At 31.7% G+C, this 19560-nt stretch overlaps 1 protein-coding gene across 1 annotated transcript in view; it reads left to right on the top strand.

The window, feature by feature from the left end:
* Positions 1-19560, top strand: part of LOC132952886 (uncharacterized) — a 135297-nt gene that overhangs the window by 3841 nt on the left and 111896 nt on the right. The window contains exon 2 of the mRNA XM_061025371.1: positions 17642-17753. The gene's annotated coding sequence lies outside the window, so the exon portion shown is untranslated. The remainder of the gene's footprint in view (positions 1-17641; positions 17754-19560) is intronic.

Below are 19560 nucleotides of genomic sequence, written 5' to 3'. Positions count from 1 at the left end.
AAATACATGTAGTAATTTCATTTGGGAATTGTGATCTACATATCAAACAGTGAACGTCACGCTTTTTTTTTTTGATTGTTTATTTTATTTTATTGCTACTGTGCTGTGAAAATTGTTTTTTTATTATGTCTCCCTACAAAAAAGCTCGAACTGTTAAAAAAAAAAACAAACAGCATAAATCGGAAATGAAGGCCCGATTAAGCATGGCTAGAAAAAATCGGCATGTTACGTAAGTATTTATTTACTAATTAGTTGTCTATCTTCTATTCATAATATGCAAACTTGGATACCAATGAATAATTTGTGTATAATTATAAAAAGAAATACCGCAAAATTTGAATCCAGAAAATCTCGAAATTGATAATGTCGGGTAAGTTGAATAATACCTACCATTTTTTTTACACGTACGTTGCGCCAGCACCGCTCGAATACGAAATCAATCAAATTTCTACAGTTTGATTACGCCACCATTCAGAATTTCAGCACGTAATTAGCATGAATTTGCACGACTAACTTCGAAATTCGCACGATTGTCGTTTCGATTGATGTTTCGCTTATTTGAGTCATTTTTGAACACTTATTAAAATGTTTTTATCTTAAACCATGGATGTACATTGTACACATTAAATAAATAAAGAGTTAGTATTTAATGTCAAATGCATTTTTCTCGTTGAACAAGTTGCGTACAAATTCCGAAAATGGTCGTACAAATTCATACTAATTACGTTCAATAGTTTGTTATTTTTGTCATGATAAAAAATCAATGATTTGTAAATTTTTTTTTACTTATTAAATAAAATCTCAAAATCAAGCTTGGATCAGAAAAACACTAACTATAAATATATTTACTAGCTTGGAACCCACCACGAGTGTGCAAAATCAAGTAACTTCTTCGGAAGAATTTATAGAGATTAATGATTCGCACAATTTGAATACGACCGTGACGTAAGTATGCAAATTAAATAATATTTTTATTTGGTTAATCTCGTTTGGCAATATATATTTTTAAATTTTCACACTCCAATTTAAACTACGTAGTTTCGATGGTACACCACCTAATATCGATTGTACATCGACTCCTAACCTTCATGATACTGATGTATATTTAAATAAAACGCAATACGAGGATGAAAGAAATGTAGCTGACTCTTTTGACAGTTTTACGCTATTTAGTTCGAGGTACCAATAAATCTATATTAAAAACATTGTAACTATAATACTATAATTGATAAATGATAATATTGATCATACATTTTAATGTTTGTATAGTGATACTGTAACTGCAGAGAATATTGATGCTCATAATTTTAGCGTAATTTCCAACACTACATCTGACACAATTGTTTCCGAGTATGTATAACGTTATTTATTTTTTGTCTTGCCCATCTAACTTACTTATAATGTATATTTATATTTAGGAATTTAGTAGGCAGACGAATAGTGGATATAGCTTATATTTTTGAACAAATAAAAAAAAATCGTCATAGTGGTGGTACTGATTGTTCATTTTTAGATATGATATTTAAATCAGAAATTAGAAACGGGTATACTTCAAGTTTTAAATTTCAATGTCAAATTTGTAGTATTGAAAGTATAATTCATTCAGAAAATCCAAAAGAATCATACATACCGATTAACAAATCTTTAGTTAATGGTAGTATCGCTGCAGGTATGTTAATGAATGGTTTATACATTATACTAATATAAACGATTCTGAACGGAGACGATTAATTGTCAGCCTAGGATATTTTATTTATTCATTTTATATCTAAAACCGTTTGATAATAAATCGTTTTTTTACGCGTGAATTTATAATTTTTTTAATTTAAACGCTCGTAATCATAGTGAATATTTGAATTTCAAACGCTTATAAAAAAAATTGAGCCTATATGTATTTTGATAATTTTTGAATCACTCATAGATTAATTTATGTGGACATTTTATTCAATGTCCCCAAGTATTTTGACTCAGCCAAAAAATCTTTATGGACATTTATATAAAAAAAAAAAAATCGAATATTTAAAATGCCTATTTCAAACGCTCATAAAAATTGGTGGTTTTAGCCCGTTAGAGTTTTTTTTTTATTAGGTATTTGAAGAAAAATGTATGGAGAACCTATTGTAATTAAATTTCAAATTTTAGGTATAAATAATTAAAATTTTATGAATTTTCAACTACAAAATAACTTCAAATTTTCGTAATTTTATCATATTTCGTAAAAATTTTAACTTTCTACGGTTATAAAAAAAATTGTGACTTACGATTTTTGATTTTTTTAATGGCTATAAGTTAAACTAAAAAAGAAAAATCCAAAATGTCAACTGTCCATAAATAGCTCAAAATACCTCAAAATCTTTCAAAAATTATACGATGTATAGGTGAACCAATATAAACATTTGGTGAAAATTTCAAGTTTATACAGTTTTTAGTTTTTGAGTGACAGCCAAATTAAAAATTCAATTTTATCAAAAACTGGTTTTGCGTAAAAATTTCCGTTTTTAAAAACGTTTTATAAAAAAAAAACACACATCATTGTATAATTAATACATTCATCACTCCATTCAGAATCTAAAAAATATGGTATAAATAAATAGTAATTAATAAAATATTGAATATTACAACAAAAGGGATAGGATACGCACAGTTAACGGAGCTTTCTGCTTCAGTTGAACTACCTACTATGTGCAATACGACGTACATAAAAATGCAAAATTGTATTAATTTGGTTGTACAAAAAACTGCATGGAGTGAAATGCAAAAGGCTGGAGACGAAGAACGACAGATGGCATTAGAAAATGGTGAGGTTGACGTGGACGGTATACCTATGTGTACAGTTATCGCTGATGGCCAATGGTCGAAACGTAGCTATAAGTCCAAGTACAATGCTTTATCAGGAACGGTATGAAAGTATAATTGTTTAAATTAAGTTGCAAATTATTATATAGTATTCAATTTTTAATTGTATTAAAACAATATTATATAGGCCACTATTATTGGGAAAAGAACCAGGAAAGTTTTATTTGTAGGAATAAGAAATAGTATAAGTATTTAGAAATATTAATTTATTTGAGACTAGGGGTTAGGTATTTAGGTTATTTATTAGGTATTATTCATTATTATTTTTTACCTAATAGTAAATAATACTATATTAATATATTATATATCATGAAGTAGGTATCTAATAAGTAATAACGAGATAAATACAATCGCGTAAGTATGGTTGTGAGCGAAAAGTTAGGAGTGATTGTATAATATGTATAATAAATAATAATAATAATGAATATATTATAAATACTATTGCAGTTCTGGTCGTAGAATTATTGATGCATTTTATATTTTTCAACAATAAATATATTTTACTCTTTGTATTATAATTGAATCAGTAATAATGCGATAACTAAAAGTCAATATATTATGTTGTATTACCGTTTTTACTATCTATAATATATTGCTACATATTATATTTAGGTAAGCAGTATAACTTTCAAAAATGTATAATATATTATATTAGGTTATCATATTATATTATATATTAATATATATATATATATAATATATATTAGGTCTTAATATAATTTTAATAAATTTTGCCTATATTTGATTTTTTATTTAAATAAAAAATTATAGGTATGTATATTGTATCTACTCCAAAAGAATTTACGTATGATTACCAATAGGCAATAGGTAATATAGAAGTTTTCTATTTAATTGTATTCGAAAAGTAGTTATTCAATAAATACAAATCAAGCTATGTTATACAGTTTATACGATCTATACAATGCTACATAATATATTAAGGTAAGCAGTGACTTAAATTATAATCAATAGATCATGGGTACGCGCGGACATTTAAAATAATACGGCGGCATTTACGTATACATATTTTATAATGATGAGAGACGTCCTAGACGAACGTTCATAGAATAATGAAAGTCGCTCCCGAAGTCCCGACTGAGCACAATCGACGGCCGGCCGCCGACTGCGGGTAGTGGGCGTGACTTAAACGTCGCGTGCATGCGGATCGCGAAAACACTTAACAGCGCGTTCTCTCGGCCGTTACACGCGTATACGTTTTGGTGTAGCGTCCTCTTAAGTATATTATATTATATAGACGGCCGTTCTATCACAGAAAATTAATTATTATTATTGTAAACGTCCGGTGCACTGTTGCGCGCGCGATATTAAACGGATTTGTTGAATTTTTCCAAAATAATAACAAATATAAATCCCTGTGTGTACAAAGGTATTGTATATTATTTTATTATGTACACCGTATTTTACCGTATCTAAGTATTATACGAAACGGTTTCGTGTTTTGATGTCGGCCGGTAGCTTATCTCGTAATACAATGAAATATGATTATAATATTCATAAATTAATATACCCGCGTTGTGTACCACGCGGTATACTTATTATTATACGCGGCTTTTAGTTCCGAAGAAGAAACAGCGCCGAAATTAAATAAACGAAGATTTGTGACTCATGGGATAAGCATTATTTCATCGTTAACTTTTTATAGCGAGGGTGAAGATTTATGATTTCCATGCCAAGGTTAAATATAGAGACAGAGAGAGAGAGACAGAGGCTAATTATTATTCGGACCCTTGATGGAGTTTATATTTTAATCAATTATAAAAATGAACAGCCACGGGACACGAACAGATGAGCGTGCACACAATGCCGAATTTCTTATTATTATTACACACGAGTGATACCATAATAATAAAGTATATACATATTATATATATAACACTCGCGTCGTAAAATAAATCAAGTAAATCGTATACACATTTAGACGTTTTTCGATGGAAATGTATTATTAGATAAATATTGCAATTTCGGTAATCGTATTTGTGGTGAGTGCTTTTTTTAAAGAATTCGATAATATACGTTTGCTAATATAATATAACAATATTTTATAAGATTTTATAATATTATTTTTGTTTTGGGGAACGGAGTGGCCGAGTGGATTAATTTAATCGTCGATTGCGACGGACACCGTCGCCGGTACGATGCTGGCAGCGTGCGGCATTTTTCTTCTGGCAAGTCACGGTGTCCGGAGAGAAGTGCCGCCATCCCCCACCCGGGCATGGCAGATACCTATGGGTGACCACTAAAAAAATTTGCCAAAACCAAAACACACGTGTTTACACTTACAGTACTTTCCCCCTCAGTAAAAACCCCTCAATGGCCTAAGTTATTAATTGGCCGCGGGTTAGTTAATAAAAAAAAAAAAATATTTTTGTTTGAGAGTACTCAGAGAGCAGTTTTAAATAAGTAATTTCAATACATCCTATATACTCATGTGAAAAAAATAGTCGTGTTTGATGTAAATATTATAATGTGTACCTATTGCAATAGTAGTGCAACTCGCGCTGGCGATAATAATATATTGAAAATAAATCGTAAAATAAAAATCACATTCACGTCGAATTCGGTTGTAATATAATATATTACCTACATTAAAAGTAAAATAAGTCTGAACCCGGTTAAAGCGTTCCAAAATTCGTATCAACTTGCATATGATATTGTATATAGGTATAATGTGGTAGATATTATATATATTTTTATGCATATATATAGTAACAGTCGGTACCTATATTCTTCAGCGATCGATCGATACGATCTTGTGTCAGCCGCGATAATACCGCTCGCGTTATGGTTACAAGGAAAACGTATAATATAGAAATAAGTACCTGCAGGTACCTTTATGTACAGACGCAAAAAAAAAACAATTAATAAGATTAATAAGCCAGTTTTATGCGCGTACGAAAATATACTTGTGAATTTCGATCGTCGCCGAAGTAATACAATATTATATTATATTATTATTATTATACTTTAATGGTCGTCGGACAACCTTTGTAGGTGTATATATAGAGTAGTCGTACACCGCAGTAGTTGTACGCGGCAATACAAGAATATTTATATTGTCGGCGTGGACCTAATGATTTGTGACGTCTCAAAAACGGAAAACCGTTATATATACGTATATGTGTTTATAATACATGTGTGTGTGTGTCTGTCGATTCTTTTTGTTTTAGCATTGTTTCGATTATCTTATTAATGTCGCCGAGCACCCGGTGAAAAAAAAGTATAGGTACCTACACGCCGAACGGCGACGACAACAGTTATTCGGGTGCCGGTGAAACAATCGTGTGGCCTGTCAAGATATATTTTATTTCGTATCGATATACATCCGATACTATGTATTATATATATATATATATTTATATGTGCGTACCCATACACAAGAACTACTATACTGAAACAAAAAAAAACGGGAAAAAATCCAAAAGAAGACGCAGGCCGCGCGTCGATAAATCACTCTCTCTCCGCATTTGAAAAAAAAGAAATATATGTGATATTTATATAAAGTAGGTAGGTATATAATATATACAACACACGAGTATTTAACTGCGACCGGACAAGAGCTTAATGGTTTATTTATGTAACCCACTTAGAAGTGCGTATATTATATCGTCGGGACTGAACAAATGTGGTATTTTATCGCGAGGAATATAATGATAATATATATAGCTAGGTTGTAATAATAAAAAAATTAAAAAAGAAACGTCACCGAATTAATATAGTAAGTAGGCACCCATATAATATTACACTCTATCGTCATGCCGCGGATATCGTCTGTCTGGTAGAAAATAGACGTCTCCGATCGTCAAGGGGTTTTTCTTTTTTTTTGGCGACTTTAACGATCGGTTTCCGTGCAGCGCGCGAGGTGCGCTTTTTGATGTGTCTATAATCTATATTATAATATTACATAGGTACATGCCCACGCGGATCTCAGCACATCAATGTCATTAGTGTCGGCCGATTTCCGAGTAATTAACCTTTTTCCGAGGGAAAAGGGTTGGCCGCTCGCCGGAGAGGCCATTAATTATTGCCGTCGGACAAGAATCATCACCATATAATATTATATATTATTATTACACATTATACGATGCTCGTGATGTATATATCTACATATAAGTACATGGTACACGTAGGCAGGCTCGGCCATCGCGCGAAATGAGAATTTGTTACACGTCGCCGCCACTCGCCAATGTTAAATACGACTTGAAAACGTATATACGATTCCGATGCGTGCATTTATAATAATATTAATAATATTATACCATAGGTAGTTGGGATATAATAAAACGATCGCGTCTATATAATATAGAAGTACCAGTTTGTTTGACGAATTTATTGGTTTCATGTGATGTCGGCTCGTGTAATCCGCACCGACGCGTGCGCTCTACGCCACATGTATCATTTCATCTGCTAATGGGTTCGGGTCGTTAAAAATCGAAAACAGAACTTCGGAGGCGGAGGCGGTGGCGGTGGCGACAGTGACGACGATGCGGTGCGGACTCGGATATCGCGTCGTTATAGATTTTCGTCGTCGAGACGTCGTTGCGATGGGGGTCGTGATCGTTTATTATACAGTGTGATTCACCGAACATGCTCACCCCTGTTTTTTTTAATTTCATAAGATTAATTTAGTTTTTTTGGAATTTTTGACTTTTTTAATATACCCAGTCATTTAACATAATATTTTAAAATTCTTGAGAATTTTTCTAAGGAATATCCTGCAATAATGGCGATAAAAACTTTAGTGTTTCTGCAAATGAGAACTCCATTTTTTACTATAAAGTATTTATTTGAAAGTGTTTTTAAAAATGTTGTTATACCTAAATTGTAAGGGTAATTATTATTATTATCATAGTCCTTAAAAACGATACAATATTGTATCGAGTATTTATTATTATATATTAATAATATATTACAAAACATAATACATTATAATATTATAATATTATAGATTATTATTATTTTTTTTTATAAATTATAAATATTGATAGATTAATAGATTAAATTAAATGCTATAATATTCAAATAATCATAGCCCCCCATATCTTCCAAATCCATCATTCTTAGTACACAAGGTTAAATAATTTAAAAACTATTCGTACGGTTTCTGATACGTCAACATTTTCAGAAGTATTATCCGCTATTTAATTATAACTGCAGTAGAACTGTTACTCGTACATACCTAATAATGACTCGGGAATCAACTCACCTACTGCGTAGAAAATGGGAATTTTCGTTGAAAAACAGAAGTTGGTATTTCCACGGGACACTCCTTAAGTAGGAATATAGTATATACAAATCTGAAACATTTCAACGTACCTATATATTCTATTTAAATAAATTAAAAAATATCAAAAATTAGATTTTTAACGTGCAACAGTATTATTGAAAGAGAAAAATGTGTTGAACAGGCTCGGTGGATCACCCTGTATTATAATATGACGCGTGTTCATATAATAATATTATATATTTATATTGTATACACATAATATATACGTATAATAATATATGTTGGGGAGAGTATATGTGTTCGAGACAGATACGAACTATGTATATGGCTCTCCCCAGAACTATATAACAAACCCCATAAATGTAACGAGTTCGACCCCGGCCAATAACGAAATGTACACCCACGACACGAGTACGAACGTCAAAATTGACGTTTTCGATATAGCTACTATCCGATCCGAGGTTTCCTCGCGTATTATTTATGTTTATACAATATACGGTCGGTTTTGTTATATTTATTATTATCATATACATGTATACGTCATGTCGTCTGGATTCGATAACTTTGAAGTCGAACGGGGAGGGTGTCGATAAAATTACATTACGGAGAGAAACGGTTTCGGAACGTCCACCCGAACGCATTAAAATAATAGAAATAAAACAACGACTGTATAGTGTTATTTGTAAATAAAAGCAAACAGCGTTTTTCGTTTATTTTATTACTATCAACTTGAATATTGGTGTGTCGTACTACAGGTATCGGGTATAATATATTACTTTTATAATATATATAGGTATTAGGTACCTCCGTGATGTACGTCATGCGTATATATTGTTATCGCATTGTAAAGAGGAGCCATATAACATATAATAATGTTCGTTTATTATGCCATAATAACCCGGGATGGTTAAACTTTTATTAAGAGATGAGAAACCCATTATTGTTAGACCATACTCAGAAATAGTAAAACCACTGATGAAAAGTAGTTCCAAAATCTACGAAAACACGAAATAAAAAACTACATAAACCACCTACTGTCAGCCACCAAGATAGTGAAATTTATTGCTTCCGCGAGGAATTTCGACATTAACGGCTTTATCCACCGAATTTAATACAAATCCAGTTTATTAGTCACATTCACACATTATAATAATAATATGTATATATAGGTACTTATATATTATACAGTTTTGCCCGGATCTACACATTTTGTATTCAAGTTCTCCACAAAATTCAATGACCACAAAACATGAGTTGATTGCTTGGCATAATTAAAACCCACATTGAATTTTATCTATACATGATTTTACAATATTATTTTACAAACATTATTACATGATACGTACATGCTACAATGATAATTATAAATAAGTTATAACGTCTGATATCTATTAGCAGTTATAGATAACAGTCGAACAGTTTATTAAAACTTAATTTATAAATTATAAAATATATAACTAGGTACAAGACTTTCCAGTTACAAGTTATAATAATATAACTTTTAAAATATCATTCATTTGTTTAGCAATAAAAGAATAAAATATATTATTATACGAATTTATTAACTATTAGGTACAAATTATAATAATATTATAATATAATAATAATGTATTATTATAATATTATTAAAATGATGCGTCCAATAATTATGTATACCATCTACCTAGCACAATGATTACCATAAGGTTAATTATGGTTGACACTATAATATGCTATAACGCTCCAATCGTCGTTGAGCGTTTCTCACTTGTTTATAAACAATCAAAAGGACATTGAAAATTTAAATACACCTATAACATAATATAATCAATTAATAATATCGTTGCAGTACCTATATGGATATATCCTCGAATAATAAATTATTAATTTGTTGTCGATGTTGTAATTTTTATATTTATAAAATTAGAATAGTTAATAACGATTGCTACCTAAGCTAAACAGCTCATCAATCATGAACACTTTTGTTTGATCAATTTTCAGAACATTTAGAGGTCAATTATTTTTTAGAATTACGGGTCAAAATTGGTCCATCGATGAGAAAATATATCATGACAAATGAAAACTATTATATAAAATTGTATTCAATAATGCGTGCCTGAATATTACAACTGGAGATTTGTTTCGATTTAAAATAATAATATTAATATCGACCGATTTTATAAATCGCTAATAACAAAATAAATTCCATAAACAACGTAGGTGTATGTTCGAAAGTGTAAAATTCTATAGGTTTAAAGAACGATTCGGGTCAACCAAAATTGATTTCTGATGAGGCCGGTTATTACGTATGAGCCCCGTTAGGTTTTCGATGCTGTAAGGCTAATATTTATGAAGGTGGAAAGTTGCAAAGTAAAATAGAATAAAATAACTTCCAAAATATAAATATTTAATTAAAAGCATATTATTAGTACCTAACCGAATACAACGAAATGGGGGGGGGGGGGGGGGGAGGTACACAAATTGTAAACGTGTACAGATTTGTACACGCAGCCTTACATGATGGTTAGTATATTATATATACCAATAGTATACCTATACCTAGGTAGGTATAATTTTTTAATACTGAAAATCCAAAATTTTTAATTGATTTAAAATTTTTTGAATTTTAGTAAATCTGATCATAAGAACAATTTTTATGGTAAGAACACTTATTTAAGTTAAGAAGTTTATTTTTTAGAATTTTTAAGATATCAATATTTTTTTGAGTTAATTAATTTAGAACGTAATAACTTTTCATATTTCTTAAATTATTTATCAACTATATAATTTTCACAATTTTTGTCATACGCTTAAAAAGCATAATTTTTTTCTTCTGCCAAGTCTTCCCGTTACACCGCGCTGTATAGTTGTTATACCTACATAATATTATATACTTTATATTACGCGAGGAACAGGCCGTATGGTGGTGAGTGATTACCCGTCATTGTTTTTTTTTTTTTTACTGTAGACAGCGTGAAACTTGCGAAATAAATGCGTAGATACATATAATATTATAAAAATAGAACACATGGCAACCACCGCATAATAATATAATATAATATCAGCTCGTCCCAGTGATGGTCTGTTTTCGATCACGATGACCGACATTCCGGCTGTCGGGAAATCGACTACGGCCCTTCAGGCAATGCGATTGCAACTCGGGATATAATTTGTTCAAAGACACGTACATAGGTATAACAATATAGATATTCCGCCACAGCCATCCATCGCCGCAATGCGTATACGTTATTTAGGTATATTTTATGTAGGTACGCGTACGCGCATCATTCCGTATATATATTATATATAGACAGCAACGACTGATAATCATAATTACCGTTTACGCGGGATGCCGACGAATATAATATTATTATTTCGAAAATCGGAATGGAATCGTAATCATAATAATATCGAAAAACATTTTCATCCATCTATATATTTATATATTAAGGATAACGCTCTGCTAAAGTATCTCCAATATATAGTATATACCTAATACCTATATGCACGTTCTTATATTGTATTATATGTATATATATATATATATATGTATAAGTTATACATAATATTGTATTATCTACATACGAAGTATAGGTACCTACTGCACATCGCGCGTGGAAGATTACAGTCGGTGTATGCACTTAAAAAATCACTGGCGCATAACACAACCGCCGGCCATGATAATATTCTATTATAATGCGCGCGCGCGAGTATATAATATTTTATATATTATTGTACACGCTATATACCTACTATATGCAATACTATAGCCATGTAGGTACGACTAATGGCCGCGGTGTATATAACATCATTTCGGGGTTTTTAATGAGGCCTACACACCTAACCTACACACGCGCGCTGTTAATTACTCCTTAAGTATCCGTTCTCGGTCGTCCATATACGGTTCAAGGTATAAAGGTATTTTCGTATATTATATATATTGTATAGGTGCTTCAGCCTTCCCTCGTGTTTCTCACCGCGCAGTATTGGTGCATTATATCTATATACCGCGGGACATTATAGGTATATAATAATATTATTTATTATTATTGTACTGCCGAGAATATTATAATAATATAATGTGGGTACGCATGATGGGAAATATATTATGCGCGCACGTTTGTCCGATTCGACGACGACTTCGGTGCCACCACCGTCGTAAGCGAAGACGAACGTAGCGGCATTTCATAGGTATCGAAATATGGGCGTTGTATTATGGTGTAGTGTTAAAAACGGGTGGAGAGGAGACTTGAACGCTGGTGCGTGTAATTAACGAACTGCGCGGTGGCTATCGCGCCACCGCGCGTTTCTGTTCGAGGAAGCGCCTTCCTGCCGCCGCCGAAGCAGTTTATCTGTTATACACACATAGAACATATTATTACTATTTATTATTATTATTACTACAACAAATAGTAGTTGTACGTGGAACGTCACACGGGCGCACAGAGCCATTCGACGAGCGTGTAACAATATTAATTAGAATCCGATTTGCATTCACCGGGTCGCCCGAAACATGGTTTCCGCTATCCGGAAGCGGGCGCCCCGGCCATTGGCCGCGGAGAACGACGAGCGCACCGAAAAATGGCGACGGAGCGCACAAGAATATATACCGTTTCCGGCCGCAGCGGAGCGGCTCTCCGGTCCGCCGCGGACGTCGTGGGGCTGAACGCGCAAAGTCATTCGCCCATTCCCTCCTCCCCCCCAAACACTTACCACCGCCGGGAGCCACAGTTATAATAACATGAAAATATAGTATAAAAATGGTGTAAACGTATTAATTATAAAATATACCAGCTATAGTAATAATAAATAATAAGATAAAAATATGGCCTATCACCTTGCATGGTTATCGGTTGACGGTTATTATAGTCGTTATTATATAATATATCATCACAAAACAGATAGGAATCATCACAGTTGTTGCACACCTCGCTCAAAACTTTCTTCACTTATTATTGGCCGACGCAGTCAGCTGCAGTATATGCTATTATTATTATTTAGGGAAAAGAATCGACCAATCAAAAATGTAGAGAGCTATGACATAGGACTGGTGTGGATGAGATGCACAAATAGTGATCAAACTGCATCATAATCAAATGATATTACATTATATCTATTTTGTCATGAACCATGGTTATTATTTACTAACCTAAAACAATGTCATTCGCCTGCCTCCATGCGCTGCGCCATCACCGCATGCATAATATTATGTAGAATAAAGCATATTTTATTCTTATTAAAAGCCTGCCATCGCTCATCCTGCAGGTCCTCGACCTTCACAAATACAGGCACAATAATAATAACTTTATAGCATATAAATAATAATAGAATAGTCGTTTTAATAATATGCGTACCTATCTATTATAATATAGGTAGTGAGATTACGGGCGATTGATATACAAATGCCTCGCGTTGTTATCGATTTTCTTGACAAATAATCATTATGCCACCGTGGATTAAACCGTACGTCGGCGACCGATATTGGCGTCTAGGTAGGTATTACAAAATTTAATAATATTTAACATCATTATTATGACGTATAACTTGGAATTATCTACTGTGACAAGTCGAATATTATACGAACGTACATAATAATATTATCATATAATACGCACGCATAACTTGTACGCACCAATGGTCCGACCACTCCACAGAAAACTGACTCCACCGAAATAATATCATTATCCTATAATCTTAATACATAGGTACCAATACGACGTAGGTATATAATATAACGGCCCCGACGGCAGTCATTGTGTTCAGTTCACGCGTTCGTGTGGATAAACGTTTACGACTATTCACTTTAATGGGTTTAAATATTTCATACTCATATATAATATAGTACCTATATATATTACCTATATAATATTTATAGGCATGCGTATAGATATACTATAGATACAATTCAGTTATAGAGTTTGGTACAGCCTCGATCGAATTTCGAAGATTCTGGTTCTTTTTTTTATTATCTAAAATAAATAAATAATGATGACTGCAATTTACAATCTGTTAAATTAAAAACAACAAAAAAGTAAGCGCGAGATTACAAAGAACTAGATGGAGGGGATGTCCAGTGACTATACTAATTATCAGCTTAGTCAGATTAAATTATACCTAACTATTGATATGCATAATTTATTTAATATATTTAATTGGAAGATATTTGGTTAATTTTACTGTTCATAATAAGGAGTGTTATCCGGTAGAGTATAATAGAAGAAAGATTATATATTAGCAGGTCCACGCGTGATTTATATAGACTTTATAGTGTTATAGTGAATGGATGCAAGTACGCAGAGAGAGTTAAAGAGAGTAGGCATTTTAAGGTAATTATTGTGAAGAGTGTGGTTGCTGATATATAGGCATACCACGAGGCTTTAAAATAAGCGTAGATTACTTGATTAGAAGGATTAAAACAAATTTAAGTTTGACTATTTAGTCAATCTCCTGAAAACTTTGCCATATTGTAAGGTTGTTTGTAGAGAATAACTAAACAAAGATGTCTTAAGCTATACGGGGATTTAATTTGAAAGATATTTTTTTTTACTTTTAATATGATGGGATCATATTATATTAGTCGTTTATCAATACGAAAACCTAAATATTTGAACAAGTTTTCCATGTAAAGCTAGCTGTTTTATTATTGAATATTAGTTATTACTGGAAGAATATCTTCGGGACATGATAGGTGAAGGCGAGAATTGATAAAGGGAGTAGGCTGCTATAGTTGGTCGGTAATAAGAAAAAAAATCCGAGGCCTTGCCAATGGCCTGGTTTGTAAATTAGGATAATTATGAGTAACGCGGAATTATGTTTCCAAAAAGAAAAATGGGTAAAACTTATTAGATAGGTACCAGCAAGTTATGGACTATACTCAGTATAGGGATGACAAACAGGATTTGTTCAACGCGCCAATTTATGACACAATTCAAAAAAAAAAATGTTCTGCCGTGTCACTAATTATTTTTGCTGAAGCAAAGAATTTTCACAAAATATAAATGAAAAGTTAATGATAATATTATGTAGAAAAAAATTATTAAACAAATCAGCTTTAAATGTTTGATAGAAACATTTTGCTTCATATTGTTTGAAAGATTTTTTTATGTCTGGACGATATGCTGTCGCTTGCAAACGGTATATAAATATAATGTACGGACACATGAAAATCTTTTGGCTGCCATCAAAAATTTCCCAGTACCACTTATTTGTAATTTCTGGAGTATAGAGTATTTACCTGTATAAATGTTTGTGCCAACGACAATTCACGAAGCGATATAATATATAACGCAGATAATTATATTTGATTTCAATTTAACAATATCAGTATATCACCATCAAAACGTTAGTGTTAGTTCGAAGACCTCTACACGACACCATATTATATACTATGATGCTTTTTAATATCTTATCTTATTCCGATTAACATACCTAATAGTATTATGCAAACATTAATAGTTGGTATACTAACTATAATAATGGTAGGTATATATACCTACAATTATTATATTTAACGTATAGAGTATAGACTTAATACAATATAATATATAGATACGTAGGACGTTGGTAAAATACCTGTATATGATATGAGTAGATTTGAGTTCGATAATAATATTATAATGCACATACGAGAGTGGAAATATTAAATTAATTATTTTAAATATCGTATATATAGGTAAGTTATTATAGTTTATGCGCGTGTTTAAAATATGGTGTATAGTTTGTTAAAAGCAATATAATAAAATTGATTGTGTTGGTAAATTATTAAAATTATGGTAATTGTTTGTCACGTAATTTATATTTAACGTGACGTTTCGAGCATATAATATCATTGCGAGGAAAGAGTTTTCACGTTGAATACGCGTCGGTGAGATAAGCGTTTCTCTTCATCTACCCACTTTATATTCGTACTCGGTATTTAAAAGCAACTCCTTTTTGCACAAGGCCTATGTATTGCATTTGGATGTAGGTGGCTAATATATGTATAGGTATATAATATTATGATATACGCGTGGTGTGTCCGAAAACAGTTCCAAATAATTCTAAGGGGAGGGGGTATTCTGGTATAGCAACGTAATTATTGTTATGGTTTTGAAAACCCGCACGAGTGTGGAATATAATATATTATAGATAAGACTATATGGTTAAAAGATGTTGGAAATAAATCACTTACTAGGCGTGTTAACCATTAAAACTATAATAGACTATTATTTACGTGTACCTATCTATATTCTATAAACAATAAGGCAATGTCCGTTTAAGTGCCTATGCTTATTATATCGAAAAGTCTCAACTCTTTTGAACATATTAGTATAATTTATAGTTTGATGTTATTGCATAACAATGTTTTTTGAGTTTTTTTAAGTTTTTTACTTTTATTAAATGTCAGCATAATATATACGTACATTTTTTATTTCATATACCTACTTCAAAACATAATTTTTTCCTAGTTCATAAATAAATGAAATTTTTGAAAGACATTGGAGCAATTAATTATAATATTATAAGTATTTAAAGTTTAGATACATGGAATATAGTGGCACATGAGGGGACCCTTCTTCGTAGTTTGAAAATACATGTAGGTGTAAAATTACTGTAATTGATTAAGTGGAGATACAACTTGAAAAATAATAATGATATAATAATATAATATACGCATTGTAGAAAAATAATTATTTTTTTTTCGTAATGATACTATCGCAATATGTAAAAAAAAGTATTTTCAAAAAAATTATGACCAAAATAATATCATACATTTGAATAAAATAAATAACCCATACAAGTTGATAAATAATAATACTGCAATCAGTTGCTAATAATTCGATATATACTGCACAAACGAACACAATGATAAATATAGTACATGACTTTTTATTATTGTCATCATCATGATTCACTACCATTGCGAATATTATAGCAGAACGAACCAATTATGCGGGATTGTAATCAACACTGTGTTATAAATTTTAGTATTAGAGTGAATTCACCTATTATAAAACTTTAAGTTCAGAACATTACCCGTGTCCCTGCGTTGGCTTTTTTATGATATTTTAATTTTGACGTAAGTTATGAGTGAGTAAATCCTTATACATTTTGTAAAAATTAAACTATATAGTTATATAATATAGTTCTTAGCTCGAAGTTTAACAATAGATGAATTCACTCTAATATTGAAAGGACAACAACACCGGGTTGGACCTGCTGGACATAAATTTGGCACTCTGCGCGTGTGGGTCAGACAGAGAAAACAAACGGTTCGCTGACATCTTCTTATAATAAAAAAAAAAAATACTGCGACTACGAACAGCACTAATATGCACAATACTGCATAATAATATTATATTTTATATTATTATTTCGATCAATTAATGTATATTGCGCCTACATATAGGACCTATATTATAGGTACAATAAGTACCTACCTATTCGTATGACCCATCATGCAGGGCTCACACGCCGCTCCGTCGCCTCCGCACCGATATATTGCATTACTCGCGTACACCATCATAATATTATCATACATGATGCACCTACACATAATATAATATTATTATTATTATTCAGGAAAGTGGTGAACATTATACGACGGCGACGACCCAGGTCGCGGGAGAACGAAAACTAATTATAAAAATATTTCAATGGTCTGTTTACATTTTATACGCGGTCGAGTATCGAGGTATGTGAGTAATTTTTTTTCACCTCCGTGTCCTTTATACACACATATGTATTATAATATACATAGATACGCATATAATATTATTATAATAACACACACACTCAGGTGTATAAATATATATATTTTTTTTAAATTACTTAACGTATATATACGATTTTTCTACCCGCGTTTCATTACCGGCGCATGTCATATATATACCTGTAATACGCGAGTGCTGTAGTTGTCCGGGACCGCTGTGGGGCACGATTTTAATCGTTGTCAAGACATTAACGCGGTTGAATGAAATTTATTCTCCGCCGCCGCCGCGAACGCATTACTTCAATAATAACGATAATAATAATAATAATACGTGAACAACAAAACCGACTGATTTACGGTCTCTACTGGCTGCTGCTAACCGCGTGCGTACAACATCATATTCGATATAGTAATATTATACATTATTATTATTATTATTATTATTATATTACATATATTATTGTGTGCGGACAAATTATAAATTGCTTGATCGCCCTTGCACAACAATATCGAAGCCCCCAAGACAGGAAAAACAAATTTCCATCCCCCTCCGCCCCGGGGATACAGCAGTATACCAGGTATACTGTATATACCGCGTACAGTGTATAATATATGTATAATAGGTATATATTAATATAGTCGACTTCGCGGCCGCCCATGACATTATATATATATACAATATATGCAGCCAGTATATACCTTATATTATGCTAATTCGAGGATTTTTTCCCCGTACGTATTATTATTATAATATATTATATTGAGGAGAAAAAGCGCAAAATAACACACACACACGAAACATTAATATACATATTATTATTATTGTATGCATGTACGTACGATTATATTAATTTATTATATAATTAAATATACGCTGATACTCGTGTACTCGTATAGAACCTATGTACATAATATACTTTGGATAATTGAAATAACTGCTTGTGCCGCGTGCGTATATACCTAGCTGGTACCTATACACCTAAAGTTTTTTTATGTTTTGATTTGTAAACATTAATTAATATTAATAAAAATAATAATAATAATAATATAATATATAATTGCACTCCGTGTGTATATCATGATATTATTATATGGTCGTATATGTTATGTAAATTCTCGAACACATACAAACGCGCAAATACATTAGGTATAATATAATATAGGTAGTGCGTTTAACTGAATTAAGCATGTATAGGATATTATTCTTGTTGACACAGTAGTTTTCAAAGATGTTACTCTTAATTTCGTCCAAGTTATGCGCTTACGTGACTTACGTTCATTATTATTAAACACGACGTGCTGCAGCAGAAGCAGGTAATAAGTCAACATATCCGCATACGGCACAGCATAATAATAATATGATTGTATTGTTTATTTAATATAGTAAACTTCAGACGCACAAGAATATTATATGTAATTACAATATTTATGACCGTATGTTGTATTGTTATTTATTATATACATAAGCACACGCTCTACGTATGCAATAATTACGCTTACGGTACTGCAGTGGCGTTCTCAGGAATTTGTAATGGGCGAGAGGGTGGGCATATAATATATTTATTGTATTTTGAAAAATAAGCCGCAGGAGCTACGCCTCCGCGCCCCCTACATTACGACCATACTACTATAATATTAGTAATACATAAATAAAATTAGTCGTCGTTATATTAAACCAAATGTGTTTTGTCTACAAATTACAATATTATGCCTATTTTTCTTGGCTTACGTGTCATATACTATCAAGAATATCTTCAGGATGTCGGTCATAATTAAATTGTTTCTATAT

The sequence above is a fragment of the Metopolophium dirhodum genome, chromosome 9 (assembly GCF_019925205.1).
Source record: "Metopolophium dirhodum isolate CAU chromosome 9, ASM1992520v1, whole genome shotgun sequence".
NCBI lineage: Eukaryota > Metazoa > Arthropoda > Insecta > Hemiptera > Aphididae > Metopolophium > Metopolophium dirhodum.
Note: the sequence above shows the minus strand (reverse complement) of the source record. Positions and strands in the feature narration are given on the sequence as shown.